Here is a 25649-nt window from a genome sequence, read left to right on the forward strand (position 1 = left end):
CCAGGACCTGGAGTGGCGCTGCCATCCGGGTGACGGGCCACCTGCGAAAGCCCGGCCTGAGCAGCGTTCCCAGCCCCTCTTGGCTTTACCTTTACGTCCCTCCTTCAAGAACCACAGTCGGGGTCTCCCTAATTACAAGCACCCCTAGGCCTCCGCCCGTTCCAGTCCCTCCTCTCCCGCCGGTTCTCTGCGCACCGACCGCCACCCCAGCTTGTCTGCGCTCAGAAAATCCTCCGTCACCTCCAGAGGCTCCGGGCCTGCGTCCACTCCTCCAGCCTCCGAGGTCCTTCCTTCTCTGTCCTCAGCTCAGAAGGGAATACGGACTCTGTCACCGCGGTTGACATTCAGGCTCGGAGAGCGCAACCGAACAGTCCCAAGGTTCTTAGCGCAGAGCAGGCTGCAGGGACAGGGACGCGGAACCTGGAAATTCCCTTAGTTGGAGCTGAGAGCCCAGTGTCGCCCCTGGGAGGACGCGGCTGGCCCAAGCTCGGGCGCTGTCACGGGGTGTCACTTGGCCCCGGTTCGTGACCAAGCAGTACAGCCGGCGAGGAGTGTTTGCCGTGTCCTCCACACGCCGGTGTGTAAGCGCCATCGACGGGAGGAAGAAGGACCGCAGGCAGCGGAACCAGAGCTCGTGGATGGAAAAGGCTGCACAGCGCCACGCTGGGTCCCTGCACCGGGAACTGTTAGCCGAGCGCGAGCCCCGAAGACGGGGCTGGGGCGTTACTGTTAATGCGGAACATTTAAGCCATAAGAGGACAAACATGAATGGAAGCTAAGGGTCGGGCTGTCTGGGGAAGAAGGAGCCCAGAGCGCCTTGCACGGTCACGCCTCTGCCCCTGAATGCCTGGAAGAGCAAAGGGGAGGGAGAGGGAGCTCAGACGCCCGAGTCCCGAAGGGGCGATTGCACCCGGAGGGAGCCCGAGGATCACGACCAGCCACCCTGGGACTCCCGGAAGGGTGACGACGCCGTCGGGGGAGCCAGGAGGCCTCTCGGGGGCGCCGCCCAGGGCCGTGCAACCTCCTCCTTATGGGCCAGTGTCCCCGGCTGAGCGGGCCTCGGCTGTCCCGCAGTGTTCCTCGGGCCCAGGTCCTCAATGCTGTCGCCCCGCTCGGGCGTCCCCGCAGGCCCGGGCCACCCTTGAGGGTCCTCCTCCAGAGGGGCTCCTTGGGGGGAGCGGGCAGCGCTGGGGACCGAGGGCGTCCCCCGTCCACCTTCCAGGAATGGTGACGGAGCAGGCGCAAAGGCCGCTCGCGTGCAGTTTCGACAGGGTGGTCAAGTCTGCAGGTTGCTGAAGGGCCACGCGGTAATAGGTAATAGGTAATAGGGCACGTCTCAGCCCAGCAGCTGCACTCGCAGGAGGTCGGCTGTGGGGCATAAGCTACGAAATACACACACGCGCCTACGTAAGTCCCCGCACGTAGCAGACGCTCCCAAGATACTTGATACAGGAATCAGGAAACCAGAAGCTGAAATGTAAACGTGTGTCAGAGGAGCCTGGTTAAATAAACAAAATCCTGAAAAGGATGGACGTGGCCTGGAGCTGAGCGCGGGGAGGGGCCGCTCACAGAGGCAAGCGAGGGACCTCGGGATGATGGAAGCATTCCAGACCTTGATTTTGGTCGCAGGGTGCATTCAACACGAGTGCTTTTTATTGTTTGCAAATTATACATTGAACAATTTTTTTTTTTTAAATGGATGAACTCTAGGGGATCCTTGGGTGGCTCAGCAGTTTAGCGCCCGCCTTCGGCCCAGGGTGCGATCCTGAAGTCCTGGGATCAAGTCCTGCGTCGGGCTCCTCGCATGGAACCTGCTTCTCCCTCTGCCTGTGTCTCTGTTCCTCTCTCTCTCTATGTCTATCATAAATAAATACATACATACATACATACATACATAAATAATCTTTAAAAAAATTACATAAATGGATGAACTCTGGAAACCAGTGAAAACTACTCTAATACAGAAAGTTGTTTGCCATTAATATTAATGGCATTAAACTAATAACATTAAATAAGGAAAGTGGGTTAAATAACATTAATGGCATTAAATTAATAACATGAAATAAGAAAAGTGGGTTATAAAATAATATACATGATAATCCCCATTTATGAAAAATACGCAGAAAATATGTGTGTGACAGAGTGAGGAATGAATGGGACTTTCCTATGGTCCTGGAGTCGCGTAGATGCCCTAAAGTTAAGGACAAACATGGTAGATGCTCACATTTTCTAAAGAAAGATGCCAGACCATCAATTGGGAACATACTAACAGATGGTCAAGCTGGTCTGGTAACAGCTCCCAACAGCCTGTAGCAGAGAAGGCTAGAAAAATTCATGCCAGACTCCCAGGGTGGCTGAGGCAGTGGGAGATGGGCAGGTGAGGACACAGGGCAGTGATGGGAGCAGCCTGTCCTCCACCACCAGCTAAGCAACGAGGTGGCACCAAGGTTCTTAGCGAAAATTAAACTCGATGGTTTAAGCAGAGCACGGATTTTTATTTTTTATTTATTTATTTATTTTTTATTTATTTATTTATTTATTTTGGGATTTCTAAAGGATACTTAATCCTGGCTGAGCCAGAGAGCAAGCGTCGAAACGACGTGGTTGGGATCACCGACCTGCCCCTGGCGCTGCTCCTGGGTATCCCTGATGCCATGGCACCACCCAAACATCCTGTCCTCCTGCTGTCCAATCCTCGGGCTCCCGGGCCCATCTCTGGCAGAGACGGCTCATACAGCTGCCTCCTGGCTCCGAGGGAGGCTACTACCTCACATGGTGGACTTAATTTGGGGTTTTCCCCAAATCTAGAAACGCCATTCAAAGGACGTGGGACGGTCACAGGTATAGAAAGTACCCTCTATTGTTATAGGTCTCCTATGGGCATGTCGGCCTAGAAGCCACCTAGGAAGGCTGCCCAGGGGCAGAGTGCCAAAGCAGGGGCTGGGAGCAGCCCCGAGAAGCTGGGCAGCATGTCCAGGGGAGGGTGCGTGCGACACCCCCCGCCCCGGCCCCGTAGGCAAGACCCGGGGGCCTTCGGAGAGCAGCCCGGGAGGAGGCGGGTCTGCAGGCGAGCCTGTGTTGCGGGTCCAGCTCTGGCGACTGGATGAGAGATTGCAGCTTTGATCTAGATGCCCTGTTTCCACGTCTGGAAAATGTGCCTGTCCTAAATCCTAGAGTGGTTAGAGAATCTGAGGCATCTTCCAACATTCACGACGGGTGATGAGAAGGGGAGACGACAGAATATGCTGGATAAGGGCATAAACCGATCATTTCCTATCAACCACCACTCACCTAAGAGGTCCGGAGAGCTGTTTTCCCAATTACTTCCCAATTACTGCTGCCAGTTAGACCCGGGGCGACAGGGAAGCAGTATTCTTGGGGAGAGTTCTCAAATCTCAGTGCTTTTTGTTTGTAAGCATCTTTTATTTTTAAAAAAGGACATTTCCATTAAAAAATAAAAATCTAGATCCACTAGAACTTGAAAACACTGTGCTAAGTGAAAGCCAGCTACAAAAGGCCATGTAGTGTATGATTCCATTTATAGGAAATATCCAGAACAGATAAATCTCTATTTAATAGTGGCTTTATTGGCAAATTATTATTTGCTTCAGAAAGCAAATTCATAAAAATAAATAAATAGACAAACAAACAAATAAATAAATAAATAAATAAAATTAAAAAAAGAAAGCAAATTAGTGGTTTCCAGGGGCTGGAGGGACAGAAGAATGGGGAGTGACTGCTTGATGGGTACGGGGTTTCCTTTGGCTTATGAAATATTCTAGAACCAAACAGTAATGGTTGCGCGGCGGGGTAATTGTACTGAACGTCAAATGACGGTAAATTTCATGTTCTGTGTGTATTTCATAATTTTAAAAACTGGTAAAATGAAAACAAAAACCACTGGCAACAAACATGTAGATATAGTGACTGACAGGGAAACATGTCCACCATAAATTAGAAAAAGCAGGTTTTAAAACTATGCCCAGGGCAGCCCGGGTGGCTCAGCGGTTTAACGCCGCCTTCGGCCCAGGGTGTGGTCCTGGAGTCCCAGGATCGAGTCCCGTGGACCATACCATTCTGCATTCCCACAGGCAAAGAGTGAGAATTCCTGCTGCTCTGCATCTTCACCCGGGTTTGGTGTCATCAGTTTTCTGGGATTTTTCCATTCTCTTAGGTGTGTAGTGGTGTCTCGTTATTTTGCGATTCCTTCATGACATTATGACGTGTAGCGGTTTTTTTTTTTTTTTTTTTTTGTGTGTGTGTAGCGTCTTTTCATATGCTTATTTGACATCTGTGTGACTCCTTTGGTGAGATATTTGCCCACTTTTTAATTGGGTTGTTTTTGTTTTTTTTTTTTAAATTTTATTTATTTATGATAGTCACACAGAGAGAGAGAGAGAGAGGCAGAGACACAGGCAGAGGGAGAAGCAGGCTCCATGCACCGGGAGCCTGATGTGGGATTCGATCCCGGGTCTCCAGGATCGCGCCCTGGGCCAAAGGCAGGCGCCAAACCGCTGTGCCACCCAGGGATCCCCTAATTGGGTTGTTTTTTATTATTGCATTTTTAAGACAATAATTTGTATGATTATTATTATAATTATTATAAGACAATCTTTGTATAATCGTCTTTCAAATTGTATAATTTGAACACAAGTCCTCTATCAGATATGTGTTTTGCAATATCTTGCTTCTTGAGGACAGTGGGGAGTTTGTGGCTTGTCTTTTCATTATGTTTTTTTTTTTTTTTTTTTTTTTTTGCCTTTGGGAAGATAAGCACCACAGCCGACAGACACACTGGGCCATCTTAGACCTCCAGCATTTACCGGGCAAGTCTGTTTGGCACCCAGGCCTGTGGGCTTATCCTTGGCTCTGTGTGTGTGCTCAACTCACTGGCCTCAAACGAGTAACTGACTTTCAAATCAAAATAGAAAAACTTGCTATTGCCACTTCTGAAGTGTGCCAGGAAGTGTGTAATCACTGTTAAGCACGTGGAGTCTTTCAATTCGTTTAATTATTACTGCCGCATCTTTTTTGACCTTCATTTGTGCATTTGTTCAACAAATGTTAGAGCCCTTGGAGGAATGCGGTGCTGGGCACGCAGCTTGCAAAGCAGCCTCACTGTCTCTGGCACCCGCCCTGGGCCCACATAAGGACAGGAGCCCACGGCCTTCTCTCTCACCCATGGACTGAGTGCAGGATGGCTCAACGTGACCCGGGGGACTCACTGCCACTCCCACACTACAGCTTTCCCACCCCCATCCTCCCCTTGCCCTTCAGGTCTGCTACCTGCTGAGGTCTTTTAGTTCCAGCTTGGGGTCTACCCCACTCTGCCTCTGCTCCCAGGAGCACCTGGTGCAAAGACCCTCCCGGCTGGCCCAGCCCCAGGTAAATGTGCTTCCCGCAGCTCCGGTGGCCCTCAGGTGGGACTCCGAGGGAGACACACAGAATACTAAGACATAGTCTTGCTTCCAACAGTCTACTTGGAGGAGGATGTTAACAGAGAGAATCTGCGGTGAGTGCCCCAGAATCTGGCAGGTCAGTAGAGTTACTGTCTCGGACGGAGACTCCTCGTCTCACGATTTTGATTGTGATCCGTCCCCCTTAGCTTCCTCGCCTACAGCAAAGGCCTCTACATATCAGGATGGATTAGATCTGTTCCTCCCAGAGTGTGGTCCCTGACCAGGCGCAGCGTTGGTACCACCTGAGGGCTTATGAGGAATGCAGATTCTCACCTTGTCCCAGACCTGATGAATCCGAGATGCGTATCTTAAGCTTCCCAGGAGATCCGCAGGACACCACAGTTTGAAAAGTGTTGGGATGCATGATCTTTACATTCCCTTTCGGTTCTAAGCTTCTCAATCTGTTTCACTTTCTGACTGTGCCAGGAGGGCGGCTGCTGGGAGTTCCCTGGGAGGTGGCGACTGGCTGGGCCCGCAGAGGCCTTTGGTTTCTTTGGGCTGATTACTTCCACAACAGAAGGACACGAAACAAGAGTTACGCAGTGGAAACTAGCAATGCAGTTTCTAGTCTCGACTTCCTTTTATTTTATTTTATTTTATTTTATTTTATTTTATTTTATTTTATTTTATTTATTTGAGAGAGAGAGAGACAGAGAGGAGCAGGAGAGACAGCAGTAGAAGGAGAGAGAGAATCTCAAGTGGACTCCACGCCGAGCACAGAGCCCAAGGTGAGGCTCGATCCCAGGACCCTGAGGTCATGACCTGAGCTGAAACCAAGGATTGAAGACTTAACTGACTGCACCACCCAGGGGCCCTTCCTCCCCAACTTTCCTCTTTTGAGGGGTTTGAAGAGTCTTTTAAAGAAACTTCCAGCTCAGGGGTCCCTGGATGGCTCAGCGGTTTGGCACCTGCCTTTGGCCCAGGGCGTGACCCTGGAGACCCAGGATCGAGTCCCGCACAGGCTCCCTGCATGGAGCCTGCTTCTCCCTCCTCCTGTGTCTCTGCCTCTCTCTCTCTGTCTATCATGAATAAATAAATCAATCTTTTTTTTTTTATAAATTTTTATTTATTCATGATAGTCACACAGAGAGAGAGAGAGAGAGAGAGAGGGGCAGAGACACAGGCAGAGGGAGAAGCAGGCTCCATGCACCGGGAGCCCGACGTGGGATTTGATCCCGGGTCTCCAGGATCACGCCCTGGGCCAAAGGCAGGCGCCAAACCGCTGCGCCACCCAGGGATCCCAATAAATAAATCTTTAAAAAAAAAACTTCCAGCTTAAATATTCTATTTTAAAGAAGGGCTTTGGACTCAGATATAGGTTCAAACTTGAGCTTTCCAGCATACCAAGTGGGCACAGGCAACCTCTTCAGTCTCAGTTTCCTCACCTAGGAAATGGGGGTAACAGGCTGCCACGAGGACTAGCCCTGCTTCAGCAGGAGGACGCAGCGCGGTCCCTCAGACATTCTCCACGCGCCCCCCGTGAGCTGCAGACTCCAGGGCGCAGGCCTCCGGTCACACGTCGCTAGGAAAGGGTACACTGGACGTTGAAAACCGACTACGAGTAAACTAATTCTTTCTATCACCGGTTGAAATGATATTCTAGATATTACTGGTTAAATAAGATATGTTAAAATCAGTCCCATCAGTTTCTCTTTTACGTTTCTAACTGTGCTCCTAGAAATTTTAAGTCGCGTACGTGGCTGATACTTTGCACAGGGGTGACCTCGAAGAGACCAAAGCGGGCTCCGCGGTCCTTGCTAGTTTACGCTGCGGTCAGGAGAATCACAGCCACAGGGAACCCCCCTGGGGGAGAACCGCAGCCCTACGAAGAAGGGGAAAGAAGGGGGGAGTCACACGGGTTGGGGTGGTCAAGGAAAGCTTTAAGGGGGAGGTCACTCTGGGTGCGGCATGGCCCGGCAGGGGGATGCACAGACTGTGCTGCGGTAATGGGAGGGTTTCTAATTGTCCCATCGTGTCCTGTACACGGCAGGTCCCTGATGATTATTCTCACCTGTGGGGATTCGGGGCAGGGGGGTGACACAGGGTCAGTATAAATACAGGCAGACACAGAGGGCCTGTTGTCAAGAGGCTGGTCCCACGGGCCGGGCCCGAGTGTCTAGATGGGTGGATGCTCAGCTCGGGTGAGGCCTCCTCGATCTCCCTGAGCACCCAGGGCTCATGCCTCCCGGGTGCGACCGGCAAGACCAGCCGCTGACAAATACGCGAGAAGCGTCTGTGCCGTCCGCACCTTGGCTATAGGGATAATGGGGACGCGGCTCCTTGAGCAGGGGTTGCAAACAAAGGCCTGTGGGCCAAATCCAGCCACTGACTGTTTTTGTAAATGGAATTTTATTAGACCGTGGCCGGGCTTACTCTCCTATGTGCCGTCCGGCTGCCTTTGTGCCACAGTGGCACACGGGTGTGCGACGGGCACCGTATGGCCCGCGAAGCCTAGAATGTTTCCTCCCTGGTCTTTTACAGCAAGTGTCTGCTGACCCCAGCCTTAGAGCAACAGTCCTGCAAGCGAATAGTGACAAGGTGACATGATCGGGTTCTAGGAGAGGGCTGAGAAGAACGGGAGAGGGGTGCCGGAGGGGATTCCCAGGCCGTGCTTTGTAGGACCACGGGTTCATTGGGAAGGTGAGCCCGTAGGGAGTGGAGAGGACCCTCCAAGAAGGAACAACTACACCTGCGACCACACAGAGGCCAACAGGGTTAACCCTAAGAGCTGGATCCGCCAAGAACAAAAGGCTCCAAGCAGATGCTTGGGGCGGCCCAGCAACCCTACTTCCAGCCCTAATCCCATCACCCTCTTTCCCAGGTGACTGCTTGACACCTTTTCCTCTCTCCTCACACCCCCGATACCTCCCGTCCTAAAAACATCCCTTACCACTGCCGGCCTCTCCTGAATACCCTTTTTTTTTTTTTTTTGTTCCTTCCCAGCACATTCATTTGAAAATATGTGCACGTGTGCGGCCTCTAATTCTGTCCTCCTCATTCTGTCCTTTTAAATCTACTTCACTTTCCCTCCACTTCCTCAAAACGGCTCTTGCTGAGTTCATCAACGCCCTCCTTAGCAACCCCCCCCCCCCCCCCCCCCCCCCCCCCCCGCTAATTCTCAGGCCTCAGCCTCCTGGGCACCTGGTGAACCCCCCACCCCCACCCCCCGGCACACTTTCCTTCCTCGTAGGTGGGAATCTGCTCCCTCCTGCATTTGCAGACTCCTCTCCCCATCTAATAAATGCACTTTTTGGGGTCCATGCCTCTGGGAATTTCACCCAATCTTGAGGCCTGTAAGCCTGGTCTACGGCACTTCCTGTGACAACGGCAGTGTACTGTCCGCTATCCTGTGTCGCGGCCCCGGCCACGTCTGGTCACTCGTAATGTGGATCGTGTGACTCCAGGCTGGTGGCTTCTAGGTCGGACAGGGCAGGTCGACTCGCCAGTGACCCACAAATACATCTTCATCCTCAAGCACTTGCCTTAATTCCAGACTCGTGGGCCCGACTGCATCCCAGACCTCTCCATCCCCCCCACGTCTCACCTGACCCACCTCCGCCTTTCTCTTCTGGGATATTGACCCTTCCATCCTTCCAGCTGCTCAGGCCAAAAAGCCTTAGAGAACTCCTAGACCCCCTACAGGCCCACACCCAGCTCTGCCCTCCAGGCACACCCCTGACTTCCCATCACCTCTCCCATCCTGGAACGAGCGCTGGTCCTCACTCCGCTGGGCTGCCCCTGCCCCCCACCTGCCCCCCCCGCCCTCCACCTGCCCCCCACCTGCCTCCCCTGCCTCCGACCTGCCCTCCACACAGCAGATGCGGCCCTCCCCGCTCACTGCCTTTCCATCGCAGCCCGGGGCCGATGGCGTTGGAGGCTCCATACTCTGCCTCCTGCTGCCTCCCGCTTCCACCCCCCAGGCCACACCGACTTGGTTCTTCCAACACCCCAAGCACACCCCCACCTCTGGGCCTTTCCTGAGCCAGGGGCGCTCATGCCTCAGGTGTCCCATGGCTTGTCCCCTCACATCAGGCCTGCTCGGCCGCCACCTCACTGGCAAGGTCTCCCGGACCATGGGGAGCACACTCCTTCAAGAGCACACTCTGCCCACATTCCTCTCCTGTCTGCTTTACCCGTCTTCGCGGTACGTCCTGCCCTCTGTGCAGTAGAGATGATTGCTCATTAAGTATCTCCTCCATTAGAAGGGAGAGCTCCCCGGCAGTAGGGTGTGTGCTCATTTACTACTGAATCCCCAGCACCCAGAACAGGGGGTGCTCAGGGAGCATTTGCTGAATGAATGAATTTTAAGTGGAGGAGCCGGGAAGGTGAAGAGGCTAAGGGGCAGGTGGCTCACGGAGAGGCAAGGGACGCGATGCCGGGGCGTAGACACAGTGGGGTCACTGCAGGCCGCCCACTCACCTTGCGCCTCTGCCCAGGTGGTTTCTTCATCCTCCGGGTACTGCTGACGTCCCAACAGCCCCGTCCTCAGGCAGAGGGAGGAAGGCACCTCCCTGCTTCCATTTCAAGAGGCTGGACCTTTGTTTTGCCTCCAGGCTTTCTTTCTGGGCCGCCCGGGGGGCTCAGCGGTTGAGCATCTGCCTTCAGCCCAGGGCGTGACCCCGGGGTCCCAGGGTCGAGTCCCGCGTCGGGTTCCCTGCGTGGAGCCTCCTTCTCCCTCGGCCTGTGTCTCTGCCTCTCTCTCTGTATCTCTATGTCTCTAATGAATAAATAAATAAATTTTTTAAAAAAGTCTTTCTCTTTCCCTTCCTTCCTATAATCTCAGCCCATGTGGGGCTTGAACTCACAGCCCCGGATCAAGAGCCACGTGTCCCTCCAAAAGAACCAGCCGGCACCCCGGCAGCCGGGTGTTTGCTGTGCGAGTGGCCGGGGTAGTTCCCGAGTCCGCATCCGCAGAGGGTGAGGATGGTCCGGCCCCGCCGTCTGCCGTCCGCTGTCTGTGCCACCGCGGTGGGCAGCTGCTGGGGACGAGGGGGTGGGCACCTGCCTCCGGGATGCTCCCCTCTCGCTGGCGGCCGCAGGTGAGCGGAGTCCGGGGCAGTGAACAGGTGCACGAGGGCGGTCTCCTCCGGGGGCAGTGAGGCCACCTCCCCAAGCAGCAGGACCTGCCTCTCCAGGATGCGAGGGAGCTACTGCGCAGATGCGCTGGGCACCTGCACGCCGGAAGAGCCGCTGGACGTCACTGGGGACGGGTCTGACCATCTCGCTTCTTAGGTGGAGAAAACGACGCTCAGGGGTGGGGACCTGCCACGGTCACCTCAGGAGTCTGCGCCTGAGCCGGGACTGGAATGTGGTTCTGTCCGCTGCATCTGTCCCCAGCGTGGGCCGCCTGGGTCAACAGTGTCCCCTGGGCCCACCTGTCTTGGCCCCGCTTTCGGACCAGGCCCGGGGCACAGGCTGCACTGCCTCAGCCTGGGGAGGGGCTTCCTCCCAGGGCCTTAACCTCTGCGGCCCCTGCAGGGGTCTCACCCTGATCCTTGCACGGATGCTGGAAATTAGAGGCCGCAACACAGTTGTCATGGCAACTCTGAAGGGCTTTTGCAGCAGGCGCTCCACTGCGGACATCCCTCAGCGAGGCGCTTTGCTAACAGCCACCAGCCACGCCGTCCCGGGAAAGCCACTACCCCCCCCCCCCCCCCCCCCCCCCGCCTAGCTAGCCACCCGCACGTTAGTCACGGACGTCCAAAAAAGAACCTGCGCCAGCTTGCAGCGCTGCATCCAAAGTGTGGCCACTAAAGGAAAAATAGAAGCTCAAAACCATGTTCAGATAAAAATGCAGAAAGATTATAGGGGAAAAAAACCCCAAGCTAAGCGCTGAACATGTATTGCTTTGGTAATTAGAAAAAACAAAAAACAAAAAACCCCACAACAACAACAACAACAACAACAACCTAAGACTCTAAGCCGATACAGTTATTGCAATTTAGTTGTGGGCTTTCAAGGCCTTCCCACTCCCTGGCCTCAGTTTCCTTCTCTGTATAATGATAGGGCTGAACTTAGTGGTCTAGGTCTGCGTCAGCACTGTCGTTCTGTGATTTGGGTCTTTCTGGAGGGATGGGACGGTGTCCACCCCGCACTCTCCTCTCTTCCCATCCCGTTTCCCTGGCAGCAAACGACGACAGACACGTGGACATGAGTCAGCTACATGTCCCAAGTTCCCTGAGTTCAAGGGGACAGACACGGTCTGGCATCAGCAGAAGCTGCTCTGCTTGTTTATCCAACATCCGAATATCCAGTTTATTCAACATTTATTGAGCACATACCATGGGCAGGGCACGGTGCCAAGGCTGTGGAAATAAGCCAGTGACGTATGACAGAGAGGCTGTCCTCAAGACATTTTCAGAGGCAACTGTAGCAAAGCCTCGTAGTAGGTTCTAAAGAGGGAAGGGACAAAGCCCCGTGGGAGCTCAGAGGATGGAGAGGCCATTTATAATGAAAGAATTTGGGATGCTTTAGGGGGAAACTCATATGGCCTCGAAATAGGGGTAGGATTTTTATTTTTATTTATTTACTTATTTTAAGATTTTATTCACTTAGAAAGAGGCAGAGACACAGGCAGAGGGAGAAGCAGGCTCCATGCAGGGAGCCCGACGTGAGACTCGATCCCAGGTCTCCAGGATCATGCCCTGGGCCGAAGGCAGACGCCCAACTGCTGAGCCACCCGGGCATCCCAGGGGTAGGATTTTTAAATGATGAAAGCAACCCACACACATAGTAAAAAACAATTCAAATGGTTCAAAGGTATATACAAGGACAGAAAGTCAAGGTTTTCCCACCGGCCTCCCACCCTAGTCCTAATCTACAGAGGCAACCACCCCAGGTTATTATTTTATTTTATTTTATTTTATTTTATTTTATTTTATTTTATTTTATTTTATTTTTTATTTTATTTTATTTTATTTTATTTATTTTATTTTATTTTATTTTATTTATTTTTATTTTATTTTATTTTATATTTTTTTTTCACCCCAGGTTATTTTAAAGAATACACCTCCACATCCTGCCTGTTGCCTCAGCGTGGGTTGGGTTGGCACACCGTGCCCCTCGGGGTGTGTGGTGAGGCCCTGGCACTGGGGCACTTCCGTCTGCTGCTCCCAGGGAGGCAGAGCCGTGGGAGGCAGACGCAGGCCCTGGGCAGAGCTGCGGGTACCAACCTCGGTGCTTCCGCTCTGTAGCTGCCCGACTTTGGGCAGGTCACCCCACACACACCCTCCCCCGCACTTAAGTGTCCTTATCTGGAAAATGTGCATTAAAATAGCACCTACCTCGAAGAGGTGGCATTGGTATGAATTCAATAACCTACAAAAAGGCTTAGGATGGGGACTGGGACGTGACCGGGATTCCAGAAACAGCAGCTCCCGTACCGTTCACATCCTTCCCAACAAGCCAACTTTGATCGGCTGCACCAATACTTTTTTTTTTTTTTAACACGTCAAGGTTTAAATACTTTAGATTCTGTTTTCAAGCTATGGGAAGCTTTGCATGCTTTGCAGATTGCTCATAAATTGAATTTGAAACTTCAAAAGACCAGTAAGCAGCATGTATGTTTGTGCTTCTATCGACTATATATTCTATAGAATCAGGCAGTGTGAATAAATCGTGGCAGAAAGGGATAGGATACGATTTCATTAAACCCAGATTGCTGGATGGTAATGTTCAAATACATGGGTTTCTTTTCTTTTTCTTTTCTTTTTTTTTTTTTAATACTCCAATTGCTCAAAATCATGCTATATTTTGATTTGCTTCATATTTGGTCCAGACTCCTTCCACAGCTTTTTCTTTATCCTTCAGAAGTTTCTCATTGCATTTTTTTCTTACAGGAAGTAGAGATATATGTTCTCTTTATCCCATGGTAACTGCAACCAGATCGCTAATTTTCCTGTTAAACGGTCAATTTGGGACACATCACTCTGTGGACCTGCTGCAGGACTGTCATTCTGGCTTGGCTACATTTCAGGCTCTCCTGTCCCATGTCTGCTACTTTGTTGCATCCCTTTTATTTTTGCTGGAGCATGTCCTCAAGTAATTTTCTCAATAAAATTGTGTGGAAAGGAAACTTATTGAGTCTTTACCTGTCGGAATGTGAGATTATCTTACATTATCCTTTCTCTAGAAATTCCCCTCCTGCTTCAACACAGTGGTCCCCACCTTTGGCCTCCACTAGAGCGGTTTTGCTGTTAGCCAGTGACCTCCCACTCACCACGGACACTTTTAACCCTACGCCTTTCTGTAGAGTTTGAAACTGTTGATGACCGTCTGGTTCTTAGAGTTCTATGTTCTTTTGCTTTGGGGGACACTATGTATTCTTTATTTTTTTCCCTCTCTTTCTCCTTTTATTTCCTTTTTCTTAAATAATAAATTTATTTTTTATTGGTGTTCAATTTGCCAACATACAGAATAACACCCAGTGCTCATCCCGTCAAGTGCCCCTCTTTCTCCTTTTATTTCCTTGGAGGTTTTTTTTCTCCTCTTCATAACCCTTCAAAACTGATATTTTTTGGTGTCCCATCTCTGCCCACTGATGGTCTTTCTCTGCATGAGCTTTCTGAAACAGCTCATCTAACACTAGGGCTTCAGCCACCATCTGTGTGTTGAAACAGAGCTCTAGCAAAATGTTGCATAAGAATTTCAAAATTAGTATGTCCAAATCTTAATTCATTATCTTACCTCCATCCAAAGGCTGTTTCCGCTCTTATGGTTTTAATTTTGGTTCATGGAGTCACCATCCACCCAAATCTCCTTATTTAAAAACTGTGGAGTCATCCTCAACCTTTCCCTCTTTCTCGTCTCCCAACCAGGTGCCAAGTCTTCCCAAGTCTATTATCAGAAATGTCCCTGGGATTTTCTCTGTTCTCACTGCTACCTTAGTCAAATCCTATTTCTCGCTTGGATTCCTGAAACAGCCTCCTAACTGGCCTCTCTGCCCCCACCCGCTCCCTGATCTCTCTAACCTTCATATACCTAATTATCTTCCCCGTTAAAATGGTTTTTTGTTCTTGTTGTTATCATGCCTTTCCCTGTTTAAGACCCCATCTGTCCCTGTACTGCACATACAGCAAAGCTTAAAATCCAGAGTCACACATAATACTTTGCAACCTACCTCTCTACATTTATTTACATTTTCAATCCCCTCTTACCCTTCAGCCAGAGATTTCTGAGATCCCATCCCTCTTGCACACTGTTCCCCTTACAGCTTTTTTACTGTTTCGTTCCTAAGTGTTTCAAGCCCATTTGCTCCCTCCCAGAGTGTCCTCCTAGTAACTTCTGGACTTACAATACTGTTGATATCTATTTCCATCTTCCTCTGTAGCTCTGTGGTCTGGTTCTGGGGCACCAGGCCTATGCTACTCCCTGGGATCATCAGCACCCAGCATGAGTCTAGCCACTAGAAAATGCTGCAATTTAGGGGAATCCCTGGGTGGCTCAATGGTTTGGTGCCTGCCTTTGGCCCAGGGCGTGATCCTGGAAGTCCCGGGATCGAGTCCCACGTTGGGCTCCCGGCATGGGCCCGCTTCTCCCTCTGCCTGTGTCTCTGCCTCTCTCTCTCTTTCTCTCTGTCTATCATGAATGAAATAAAATAAAATAATCTTAAAAAAAAGAAAATGCTGCAATTTGATGTTGGGGAAGAAAATAAGTACATTTTTTTTTCTCTAACACGTAAACCTTGGGGAATGATTATGTTCAGAAGCAGGAAGAGGAGCCAGGGTGAGGGTCACGTGAGGCTAAAACTCTGCAGAGTAGTAAAGGACTAGGGGAGAGGGCAGCCCCAGTGGTGCAGCGGTTTAGCGCCGCCTTCAGCCCGGGGTGTGATCCTGGAGACCCTGGATCGAGTCCCACGTCAGGCTCCCTGCATGGTCCCTGCTTCTCTCTCTGCCTGTGTCTCTGCCTCTCTCTCTCTCTCTCTCTCTCTCTCTCTCTCTCTGTGTGTGTGTGTGTGTGTGTGTGTGTGTGTCTCTATGAATAAATAAATAATCTTAAAAAAAAAAGGACTAGGGGAGAGAAGTCCAAGGACGGGGAGACGGTCAGCAATGTCCAATGCTGCAGGGAGGTTGCAGATGAGGCTGGGAAACAGGTCACCACATCTGGAGACTTGGTGGCCTCTGGCCAACCTCAGCAAAAACATTGCAGTAGCATGAGAAATGGGTCGGGATTTCAAGGGCTTAGGGCTTAGGGCTTAGGTGAGAGGGTGTGGTGAGGAAGCAGAGCTTCTCCGACCTGACTGCCATAGCACTGGACATCCACCCTTCCTTTATCGAATCACTTTCCCCTTTTTTGGCTTCTGTGATGCAACATTTTAATATCACCTCAGATTCCTTCAAGGGCTCCTCTATCACCCTCTAAATGTCAAGGATTCAAGGGTTCTGTTTTTAGCTCTTGTCTTTGCTTACTGGATAAACCCTCCTATTCGTGGCAAGTTCAATGATGCCTACCTCTTGGCAACCCCACAGCCTTATCTCCAGCCTGGGAGTCTCCCTAGGCTTCAGGCTCATATTCATTCATTCATTCATTTAAAAAATATTTTATCTATCTATCTATCTATCTATCTATCTATTTATCTATCTATCTATCTATCTATCTATCTATCTATCTATTTATCGAGAGTGCAAGAGCATGAGAGCACATGCATGAGCAGAGGGGGAGAGAGAAAGCCCCAAGCAGACTTGGCCTGAGCTCAGAGCCTGATGCAGGACCTGATCTCATGACCCTGAGATCATGATGTGAGCTGAAACCAAGAGTCGGACACTTAACAGACTGAGCCACCCGGGGGCCCTCAGATCCATATTTAGTTCTGCCCGTTGGTGGTGTAGATGTCCCAGAGGTACAACCACCTCACATTTCTGAAACAACTCATTTCCTGCAACCAAAACTCTCCCCCAAAAACCTACTTTACAATTTCCACCAATCATAACTCTACCACCAAAGGTTATAGCTCCGCTACCACCGCTTATATCCCGGCCCTAAAATTTCTTAGCTGTATTATTACAATCTCACAATAAATTACAATTACAATACATGCAATATTACGATTATTACAATCTCTCCAGGACAAGCCTTAATCTCTTCTAGAATTCTCCACCTGCTTCCAAAGACACTTTTTTTCCCTCTAACACGTAAAAAAAAAAAAAAATCGATGCATAATTACGTACAATAAAACACACACATTAAAAGCGTAGAGTCTGATGGGTTTGAACAGAACTATCATCCCAATCGAGATACAGAATATTTCCATTTTCCCAGGAAGTTCCCTGGTGCCTCTTTGCAGTCGAACCCCTGACACCCAGAGGCAACTTCTGTCCTAATTCCTAGCGCCAGAGACTGGTTTGGCCCTATTCTTAAAGTGTATGTAAATGGAATCACGTGGCATGGATTATTTTGTGTCCGGATTTTTTAGTTCTCTGAGATTCATCTAGGTTGTTGCATTTATCAGTACTTTGCTCTTTTATATCGCTGAGTGGTATCTAACTGCATGGATATACCACAATTTATTTTTCTGGCCAGGAGCTGCGCACAGGATGATACAAGCCGCCCAGGTCCAGGCTTTCGAAGGGCTTAGGGGAGAGCGGCCGGGACAGCCCAGCAGCCACACTCATGGGTGCAAAATCAGAAGCGGAGCTAAGCGTTCTGCGCAAAAGGAAGGACGAGTGTCCGGGTCTGTCCTAATGGCTCGAGGAGGGGGATGAAGGGAGGGTTTCCCTGGGGAAGTGACGCTTGTGCTGGGATGGAGGAGGCACCTGGTGAGCAGGGGAGGTGTGTTCCCTCTGTGGCGGGGAGCACCGGGGGCTGTTGAGAGAGCCTGGAGCTAAGCGGGTGAGGACAGAGCGGGGCTGGTGGCCCCACACCAGGGAAGGAGGCAGGGCCGGGCCGGGGCGGGAACCGCCGAGGAGGACGCGGCCGCGATCCCGAGGGAGGCCGAGGAGCAGGGACCAGAGCCCGGGGCACGGCCTGGCCCTGCCTGACATCACGATGCACCGCCGCCGAGCTGCCCTGCGCCACGGCCTGGGGGTCGCCCGGGGTCGGTCACCTGCTCCGGAGTGTGGCCCAGACGGACCCCCGGGAATACACTTTCCGTGTTGACGCTGACAGCTCGAGGGAGCCGACTCCACGCACCGAGTGGGCTGCAGCCCGAAGGAAGAGTGGGGTTTTTTTTTTTCCTTAAAGATTTTACCTATTTATTCATGAGAGACACAGAGAGAGGCAGAGACGCAGGCAGAGGGAGCAGCAGGCCCCACGCAGGAGCCCGACGCGGGACTCGATCCCGGGACCCCGGGGTCACGGCCTGGGCCAAGGGCAGGCGCCAAACCGCTGAGCCCCCGGTGGCCCGAAGGGAGAGGGTTTTGCAGCGAAGGCACAAGTGAAGATTCGGCGAGGGAGGGGGTGCGGCCAACAGGGCCCGGGCCGGGCAGGCGCAGCTCGGGCTGGCAGGGACGGGCCGGAACCCCAGCACGACCAGCTCGGGGACAGAAGAACCGTGCTTCCCCTGAGGCCGGAGGGAGGGCAGGGAAGTGGGCAAAGCTCCAGAGCAGGAGCACCACTGGGCTGCGCGGCCACCTCGCCCGAGTCCCCGTGAGCGGCCGCCTTCCTCGGCCCGGCCGGGGTCTGGCCCACGATCAGAGGCAGGTCTATGCAGCCGCGGCCGCCGGCCGTGAGGTGCAGGAGGCGCTCACCGGCCCTCCCGTCCCAGCACACGTCCACGTGGCCTCTGCGAGCACAGAGATTGAGGCCCGAGTCACAGATCCTGACGGAACCTCCGTTCAGGGAGGTGGAGAGGCCTGCCCGGGTCTACACGGTCGGGGGCGGCTGACCTGGAGCTGGAACCCGAGTCCACCCGCTCCGCCGCAGGCCACAGCGACCTGGGAGCCGGGTCACTACTCCCTTCCCGCCGGCTCAGACGCTCGGCTCCTCGGGGGGCCTAAGCGGGGTGCAGGGTGGCAGCGGCGGTTCTGCCTACACAACGGGTCCAGTTTGCATGATGGGACTCCCAGGGTTTCAATGAATGAATGAAAAAAGGAACCTAAAATACGATATTCTGACACAAAACTCATTATTCTCTCACCAAGGTGAGAGGGACCGGAAGCACCAACACTGGAACGTTAGGGACTCAAGATGGGACAACGGCCCCTCCGCATCACCAGTCACGGCAGGAGGACACCGTGGAGGTGCGTCTCCCCGCACTTGTGAGCTCAGGACACAAACGCCACCGCAGGGATGACTCAGGTGGTGACTAGAGGGAGTGCGGGTGAGGCGGCCCGAAGGGAACCTGTCCCACGGAGGGCTATGCCGCGAGGCACCCGGGCCAAGAGACAGGCGGCCGCAGCAGCAGAGAACATGAGGGGACCAGCCCCGTTTGTGGGGAACAGCCCTGTTGCAGGGACCTCAGTTAGAGGAGGGCAGGAGGGCCGGTGAGGGACGGTGCTCCCAGGGATCCTAACAGGAGACACGAGTGTATCACTGCTGCCACCAGACAGGGCGGCCTCTTGATCATTCCGAGCTTCTCTAGGGTATCCTAGAGTCCTCACGCTTACAAGCTGGGGCCTACTTAGTCTGTTCCTGTAGTTGACTCATTTATTTAGCAGAACCTGAGACTCATTCAAGCCTTGGCATCTTTTCCAGCCTTAGGAGCTGTAGTGGATTGAACAGTGTCTGCCACCCCCCCCACCTCCAAATTCACGTCTACTCAGAACCACAGGACATGACTTTTTTTTTTTTAAGATTTTATTTATTTATTCATGAGAGACACAGAGTGGGGGGGGGTGGGTACAGAGACACAGGCAGAGGGAGAAGCAGGCTCCATGCAGGGAGCACGACGCAGGACTTGATCCCGGGACCCCAGGATCACAATCTGAGCCAAAGGCAGATGCTCAACCACTGAGTCGCCCAGATGCCCAAGACATGATTTTATTTAGAAATAGTTTGTAATTAGTTCAAATGAGGTCATACCGGGTTAGGGTGATCCCTTAGTCCAAGGCTGGGCGCCAGGTCATGGAGGAGAAGGCTGTGTGAAGACAAAGGCAGAGACAGCCACAAACCAAGGAACACCTGGGGCCACCAGAAGAGGCAAGAGGAGATCCACCCCCCCCCCGCCCCGCTAGAGCCTTTAGGGGGAGTGTGGCTTTGCACACTTTGTAACACCTGGATCTTAGGTTTCTGGCTTCTGCAACCCTAAGAAAATAAATTCCTGTTATTTTATTTTTTTATTTTTTAAATATTTATTTATTTATTTATTTATTTATTTATTTATTTATTTATTTTTAATTCCTGTTATTTTAAGCCACCTACTTTGTGCTATTTGTTACGGTGGCCCTAGGAAACGAACTCATGAGCTGAGGTTGTTCTTCCTGCAGGGACATGTCGAGGGGCTCTCTAGCCCCCAGCAGCCCCCTGGGATACCCTCATATATAGAAGGGCCAAGGAAAAAACGTCTTCCAGGTTGTTTTTTTTTTTTAATAAATTTATTTTTTAATTGGTGTTCAATTTGCCAACATACTATTTGCTGTTGTCATTGAGCCCTCCGTGCTACCTCGGGAGAGAACACGCTTCTCCCTCAATTCAAAATCTGGAAGACGTGTTTATCCTGTGAGGCCCGTCTTCCAGATTTTGAATTGAGGGAGAAGCGTGTTCTCTCCCGAGGTAGCACAGAGGGCTCAATGACAACAGCAGACAGTATCCGCAAGACTCTATCAAAAGGCCTTATTGTGTGGCGTCAGCTTTGGCAAATTTACTAAGAGTCAGGTGGTGGCCTCCAGCTTCGTCAATCTCAAGGTTGAGTTGACTCAAGCATGATTAGCCAGATCATGCTCATCAAATTCACAAGAAATAAAAATTAGGCTGCAAATGCATTCATCTGTACGTGCGTGAGAAAAAGAGAGGCTTCTCTTGCAGCATCCAAAACGCTCAGGCTCACAACCAGGAGCCCAGAGTCAGCGCGGCTGGAAGCTGAGGAGTGGCTGCCAGCTGCATGGAGTCAAAGCAAGGAGGCCGAGAACACCCAGCAAAGAGGAGGGGACTCTGCCCGGGGCGGGGCGGGGGGGGGTGTGTGTGTGTGCGGGGGTGAAGGAGCCCAGCTTTCCTCTAAATAAGGTGTTAAATAATTAAGTGTAAACTTGCTAAATTATACTTAATGTTCTGAACTTGCCTCCCTAATCCACAAATCAGGTCACCTCAACTAATGTATTGGGCTCTTCCAAATTCACATCCGCAATGTGATTAGCCCCCCAATAGCTAACACCGCCTGTAGGAATCTCCTCTGGCTGCTATCACAAATTGCCACCAGCTCGGTGGCCTCAAAGAACAGTGATTTATTCTCACAGCTCCGGAGGCCCAAGGTCCAAAATCAATGTGTCCGTAGAGCTGTGGTCCTCCCTGGGGGACAATCTGTTCCTTGCTTCTCCCGGCTTCTGGTCGCTCAGGTGTTCCTTGGCTTGAATCCCCATCACACTCCTCCGTCTTTGTGGTCACACTGCCACGTCCTCCTCTTCTCTGTGTCACGTCTCTTTCTTGCCCCTCTCTTATGAGGACATCCGTGATAGTATTTTTCCAACCACTGATAATCCAGAATTAACTCCTCATTTCAAAATCCTTCACTTAACCGCATCTGCAAAGGCCCCTTTTTTTCCAAATAAGGCGACATTCACAGGCTCCAGGATTGGATGTGGGTATCTTTCGGCATTTTAGGGCCCATCACGTCACCATCTGTGGATTCTGAAGACTGCGGCCTGTCTTGGTCTCTCCTCAGTGTCTCACACACAAATGCACTGAATAGGCAAAGTAAAGCAATCTCATCTCCAAACTCTGAGGCACCTCGCTATCACTAAATACTGTCAACATCCGTCTAAAAGATAATCCAGAACCTTTATACCAAAGGCTTCTCAACATGATAGGATTTCACGCATACGTGATTCAATGCGGGATTATTTCTGACAACGAATCCATCCCTTTAGGCCAATCTGTCAGGATAAACGTAATCCCAGCCAGCATCATCTTTGCAATATCAACGATCTCACCTATTAAGTGTCTTTCGTGATTACCTTCTGTCCTCCCTGTTCAAATCCTTTCTACCTTTTGAGGCCCAGCGGATGACCCACCTTCCTGGGAATCCCCCACGATATTTTCTTTCCCTCCGCACCTCATGATCCTGTCTTCCTCTGAGTTCTTTCTGCCCTACCCTGAGGGATCGTATCTGCCTGGCACTTGGGAAACTCTTCCTGAGTGGGATTTTCTTTCTCAAATAAGACTCAATGCATATGATATAGCTTATTGTTGGAGTTTTGTGAAAAAATTGTTGGTTGATGAATGTAAGAGGGACTACTGATTGTTAGGGTGCAGGTTAGAGTCCACAACAAAATAAGACTGTTCTCTATGCTGAGCCAGAAAAAAAACAAAAACAAAAACAAAAAACAAACAAACAAAAGCAGTTTTCTTGGAGGGCCCAAGAGAAGACATAATATTTGTTTTGGGTCAACTGACGTAGAAAATTAGGTGACTGTCTCTTGGAGGATGAGATGTTTAACCTTCAACTAGAAGGGAAATTTCTAAAAAATAAAATAAAATAAAATACATAAAAAATAAATAAAAATTTAAAAATAAATAAATAAATAAATAAATAAATGAAGGGAGATTTCTCTCACATAACTGGTAAGATGGGAAATAAGAGAGGAGATTTTCTAGCAAGACTGGTGGGAACCATTGTCTTTCAGTAATTCACCAAAATGACCAACACAAAGAGAGGAGGAGAGGGACCCACTACTAGTTCTCTATACCTTTTAGAGAACATGGAGTTGTTCCTTTGGCCAACCATGCAAATCTGTGAGAAAGAGAGTATTATGGACATCAAGGAAATGGGCAGTGTTCAGAAGGGACCACATCACAAACATCACTGTGGCAAAACTGGAAGAGTCTACAGCGCTACCCGGCATGGAGCTGGCACTGTTGTAAACAAACAAGGGCAAGATTCTCGCCAAGAGAATTAATATACGTATTGAGCGTATTAAGTGATTTAAGAGCGGAGATAGTTTCCCGAAGTGCATGAAGGAAAACGATGAGAAAAAAGAAGGAAGCCAAACAGAAAGGTGCTTGAGTTCAACTGAAGTGCCAGCCTGTTCCAACCAGAGAAATACCCCTTGTGAGAACCAATGGAAAGGAGCCCGAGCAACTGGAACCCATTCTCTATGAATTCATGGCGTGAGAAGCGTAAAAACAAAACACCCCAAAAACTAAAACAATCTCAAGACTGGAAAAAAAAGAAAGAGGACCCTGGTGACTGGAGTCCCATTTCAACTACAAGCCATGATCTTCATACCGTAAACACAACCCTCAACCATTTGACACAAACAGACACAACTGATCACTCGCTCATCCTTCTTCACTCTGTTCTCCCCACTTCCCGGAGACCCTACCATCTGGTTTTCCCCTTTCCTCACTGGATGCTTTTTCTCAGTTTTCTTTGCGAGGTCCTCTTCCTCCTCCTTGTGACCTCTAAATGTTGATAAGCCCCAGGGCTCTTTATCAGACCTTTTATCTCACCCATCTGTCCCCTCTGCCAGGGCTTAAAATGTCATCCACACATGCTGTCTTCAAAATTTTTATCTCCAGCCCCATTCTTTCCCCTGAAACCCAGAATTTGCATATCCAACTGCCTACCTGAATCTTCACCTAGACGTCTCGTAGACTGTAAAAATGAATGCCAAAACCCAATCCTTTATTTCTGCCCACCTAAAATCTACTCCTTCCCCCCACCCAAAATCTACCTCAAAAAAATGGCTTCTATATTCTATATAGAATATATTTATATTCTATATATATTAAATATAATAATAATTCTATTATTCTAATTCTATATAATTCTATGGAATTATATAGAATTATATATAATATATTTAATATAGAATAACTTTTTAAATAATAAATATATATATTTAATTATATATATAATCCTATCTAATTATATAGAATTATATATTATATTATATATTATAATTATATTATATTATAATTCTATTAGAATAATAATTCCATTATTCTATTATTCTATTATAATTCTACTATAATTATATAGAATTACATAGAATTATATATAATATATTTAATATAGAATAACTTTTTTAAATAATAAATTTATTTTTTATTGGTGTTCAATTTGCCAACATACAGAATAACACCCAGTGCTCATACCATCAAGTGCCCCCCTCAGTGCCCGTCACCCAGTCACCCCCAACCCCTGCCCTCCTCCCCTTCCACCACCCCTAGTTCGCTTCCCAGAGTTAGGAGTCTTCCATGTTCTGTCTCCCTTTCTGGTATTTCCTACCCATTTCTTCTCCCTTTCCCTCTATTCCCTTTCACTATTATTTATATTCCCCAAATGGATGAGACCATATAACTTCTATATTAAACTGCAGATACCTTAAAATATAAAATATATAATATGGTATAAAGAGGAAATATGTGACGCCAATAACATAAATTGTGTGTGGGTGGAGATGTAATGGAGTAGAATTTTTGTGTTTAGTGGGTACAAAGTTTTAGTTTTGTGAGATGACAAGACTTTTGGAGATGGGCAAAACCGATGGCAGCATAACTGCGAATGAATTTGAGGTCACTTAGCTATGTACTTAAAGACGGTTAAAATGGTAAATTTTGTTATATGTATGTAACCATAATTAAAATTATAAAAAATCATGCAGGGCAGCCTGGGTGGCTCAGCGGTTTAGTGCCGCCTTCAGCCCAGCGCGTGATCCTGGGGTCCTGGGATCGAGTCCTGCATCGTGCTCCCTGCATGGAGCCTGCTTCTCCCTCTGCCTGTGCTTCTGCCTCTCTCTGTCTCCTGTGTTTCTCATGAATAAATAAATAAAATCTTTTAAAAAAAATCATGCATGTCTCAAAGGATAGGCAAAAAGGTAAATGATAACTATAGTAGGATTTTTTATTTATTTTTATTATTTTTTATTTTATTTTTTTTATAGTAGGATTTTTTAGATGATTTTTTTCCTTATTGCTAAAGCTGTTTGCAATTTATGTATTACTTATGTGTGATTTTTATGTATTTCTATAATAGAAATACATACAAAGCTGTGTATAAAACTTACACCTAAAACTTACATAACTTACACAAACGCAGGAATAGACTCATATAGAGAATAAACTGGTGGTTGCCAGAGGGGTGTGTGTGGGAGGGTGGGCAAAATAGATGAAGTGGGGAAAAAGCATTATACCTAGTATAGTATTTAACTACATAAAAAATCTGGAAATAAATCACATGTGTCACTAGCTATGGACCCCAAACTCCCCGCTGAGTGTCATCAATTTTAGTGGACTCATTTCCAAAGGAATTGGACAGGAGGCCTTTAATCTAAATATAGGCGTGCTCAGATTTGCACATGCAGACTGTGGAGGCTACCTGCCACAGGGCGATCGTGCTACAGATGAACAAGCTGTTGCAAAAACTCTGAACGTCCCTACACGGTGTCATTTAATAATGCGGTGTCTTTTGACAGAGACCAAGCCACAGAGCTGCCTACGGTGTATAATTAAGGGTTTCAGATGCCAAATGCCATTCACCTACGCTTGACTCTTCCAGCAACTATAACTGAAGAATAATTTGTAAAGTGAGATCACTGTGTGAATTATTTCTGTCCCGCTGTTTTAAGGCACTGCATAGTTCAGAGTAATTATTCCGGGATCCCTAAACCGCAAGTAGCCTAATCCCATCATTTGACAGGAAAAGATGGCAGGACTCAGAAGAGCGAAATGACTTGTCCAGTCACACTTCTAGTACGTGCTACAGAGTATGGGCTGGGCGCCAGAAATTCTTATGCCTTAATCTGATGTTTGTTTGTTTTTTAGATTTTATTTATTTATTCATGAGAGAGACACAGGCAGAGGGAGAAGCAGGCTCCATGCAGGGAGCCTGATGCGGGACTCGATCTCAAGTCTCCAGGATCACACCCTGGGCCGAAGGTGGAGCTAAACCACTGCACCACCCGGGCTGCCCTAATCTGATGCTTCTTACAAAAATTAGAATGTTACCTTTGGAAAAGGAAAGCAACAACAGTTTCAATATGGTTACAACTAGAAAGGACTTTATTTTTTTTTTAACTTTTGTCTGTAGACTTCATAGCCTTCTGGTTATTTTTTTCCTCATTTCAGGAATTAAGACTAATTTTCTGGTGCTAAAAGAAA

The 25649-nt window shown here is 49.3% G+C and overlaps 1 protein-coding gene across 4 annotated transcripts in view; it reads right to left on the minus strand.

The window, feature by feature from the left end:
- The window catches only part of TMEM266 (transmembrane protein 266), an 89423-nt gene that overhangs the window by 51997 nt on the left and 11777 nt on the right, over window positions 1–25649 (minus strand). The window contains exons 2-3 of one of the 4 annotated variants that reach the window (XM_077882056.1): window positions 9879–10176; window positions 5733–5964 (exon numbers count right to left, since the gene is read on the minus strand). The exons of 1 other annotated variant lie outside the window; for it this stretch is intronic. The gene's annotated coding sequence lies outside the window, so the exon portion shown is untranslated. The remainder of the gene's footprint in view (window positions 1–5732; window positions 5965–9878; window positions 10177–25649) is intronic. 2 more of the 4 variants (XM_077882057.1, XM_077882058.1) reach the window with 2 other exon arrangements.

This window comes from Canis aureus, chromosome 32 (genome assembly GCF_053574225.1).
Source record: "Canis aureus isolate CA01 chromosome 32, VMU_Caureus_v.1.0, whole genome shotgun sequence".
NCBI lineage: Eukaryota > Metazoa > Chordata > Mammalia > Carnivora > Canidae > Canis > Canis aureus.